We start from the raw sequence: 2500 nt of genomic DNA on the forward strand, positions 1-2500 counted from the left end.
TGTCCAGTGAAATTTTCTTGTTTGCCATTTAAATTTACCCCAGGTTTAAGGAATCGCATACAAAAAAAAAATGGCGACAGTGACTTAAGAAAAGAAATTTATTGACAATTCCTTATGTGCATTGTCTTAAGGCAATCAGTAAGTAACACCTCAGCGTTTCACGCTATAAACCAAGAAGAAATTAGCGAAAATAACAGAATTATTATTTTAACACTCGTACCTAAAGCTTTCACATCAGCGTGATCATGTCTATATCACAACACGTCAGAGCAAAATATAGTTGTGAATTAGCCGCGGTCTTGTTAGTTGTTACACAGGTTAGAAATGCGCTTCTGTGAATAAAACACAGTTCTGCAGAGATCAATTGCAATAAAAAAGTCAAATTTCATTATTAATGACGAAAAAAAACAGCAATGTTGATCATTCTCTTGCTATCCGATTAATTGGGTCAATCTTTTTCAGTGCTCAGCTTCTTCTTGGTGTTTACCACTTGCTCAAAAAAAAAAACCTGAAAATGCGTCGATGATTACGAGGTCACGTCAAATCTACAGGTTTCCATGGTACTACTCTTTCTCGTACCTCTTTGTTTTTCTCTCGTTTAAAGTCTCCTACCTGGTTTTTCGTGCAAATGGTAAACATCCAATACTTCAGTAGCTTGCATTTTCTATACCATAACGCCAAAGCGTAATGCTTAATTCCACTATCCACACGACCAACACCTTTTGGAATGTCACAATTTAATATCTTCTGTGGTGGCCGTGAGTGTGCTTGTTGATCTTAAGCTAAAAGTTAATGGCAATGGCAAAAAAATTGAAATCCAAGAGCCGTGCAAAAGATACGTTTCCAAGGCTACATTGCACTCGTTTCAAAAACGTTACGTTTGGGTCGAAAGGCTTATGATTGATGGGTTCCTAGCTGCCAAGCTAAGTTCAACTGGTCGACTTTTTTTATAAAAACCACATAATAATACCTCAAACAGTACAACAAACGGATGCTATAACTGCGATAAGCAAAATACTTGGCATTGATACCAGGGGCGTAGCCAAGATTTTTCCTCAGGTACGTACAATTTTCCAAATCCACCTTCCCTCTCCATAAGTCCCAAAATCTTTTTCATGTGCCGTGATTAAATTTTCTTTTACCATCAGTATGGTGAGGATATGTTGTCAGAGTAAGCGCTCTCATTTACTATGAAATGACCGCTAAGTCGTAAAATTCGTTGTTGCATTTTGGGCTTCTTGAAGTGATTCGATCGACTATCATAAATTGACGCATTGTTTTATTTGTTAAAACACCTACATAGCCGTAAGAAGGTCCTGAAGGGGTAAAATGGGAACTGGGAGTGGCCTGTTTTTGCCCTGGGAAAATGAGATTGAGTCACTGGGACTGGGATTTGCTCACTGGGAATTGGAAAAAAAGAAATGAAATGGGAATGGGATAATTGTCTTTAAGCGTGTTTAGTCTATGATTAACTAATTCCCTTAGTTTGGAAAACACCAGAAAACGTTATTTAATATTTGACGTTTTCTGGTGTTTCTGATGCCCATATCTTGCCCTCGTCTTGCGTTCAATGATGTTTGAGTAATCTCGTAGACCCTGGTAGTCAAATCTTCTCGCTCTTCGGGAGGAAAGACAAGTAGCAGACTGTGCACAGCGGTTGCAACCAAGCCAAAGTTTCTGAGCATGCGTATCCACTTGTGTACAAGCAAAATGGCGGGAGCAGATGGGTCGTCGTGTAGAATTCGCACCGTTGTGGAAATCAAGTATATTTCGGCTCAAAATGTTGTTATTCACACCGAGAACTGTAAACTAGAATTACTGTTGGATTGTTCAGTAACCCAGATGGAGAAGAATATTCGTAGAATGTGTGGCATAGATGAATCGAGTAGACGCAGAGGATTTGCAGATTTTGCCCTGGAAGTGTTTTACATCGATTTCATTGGAACCTCAGAAAAGCCCCCTTTGTGCTTAGAACTAAAGAAAGAATTGGAAATGTTCCAGAGGGGTTCGTGCACTTCATTGTCTGTCAAGGTGATTTAACGCCAAGTCATGTTTCAGAAAGGCTCTGTAAGACCTGTAAATATCGTGTTTAAACAGAGATCACCAAGCGTGTCAGAAACGGAAGCCCCACGGTCATGTACCTCATCAGGAAAGCAACTGCCACAGGAAAATATCGTAAATAATTCCACTGACTCTGGGAGTGACAAACAAGAAAATTTGCCAAAAACGCTTCAAAGGTTGAGAGAATTGCTGTCACAGACAAACGACACAAGGCTGTCGAAAGATGGAAAAAGAATTGAATGCCTACGATGTGGGAAATCTCCAAAATTGGACGACTGTAAAAGGACTGCCCCAGGTCATTTGAAATACTTCCGGAGAATTCATAATTGTAACCCACCGAAGGCCAATGAACAACCGAAGAAAATCAATGAGTATTTAGAGCCTACGGAGAAAGGACAAAAAATTTTGGCAAGCGATGATGGTCCCGAACAAAGTTGCT

At 39.7% G+C, this 2500-nt stretch overlaps 1 protein-coding gene across 1 annotated transcript in view; it reads left to right on the plus strand.

Annotated features, from left to right (window-relative positions):
* The window catches only part of LOC137971210 (uncharacterized), a 30219-nt gene that overhangs the window by 27019 nt on the left and 700 nt on the right, over positions 1 to 2500 (plus strand). The window contains exon 21 of the mRNA XM_068817980.1: positions 1 to 2500. This exon is cut by the window's left edge and continues 1604 nt beyond it; it is cut by the window's right edge and continues 700 nt beyond it. The gene's annotated coding sequence lies outside the window, so the exon portion shown is untranslated.

This window comes from Montipora foliosa, chromosome 9 (assembly GCF_036669935.1).
Source record: "Montipora foliosa isolate CH-2021 chromosome 9, ASM3666993v2, whole genome shotgun sequence".
Classification (NCBI taxonomy): domain Eukaryota; kingdom Metazoa; phylum Cnidaria; class Anthozoa; order Scleractinia; family Acroporidae; genus Montipora; species Montipora foliosa.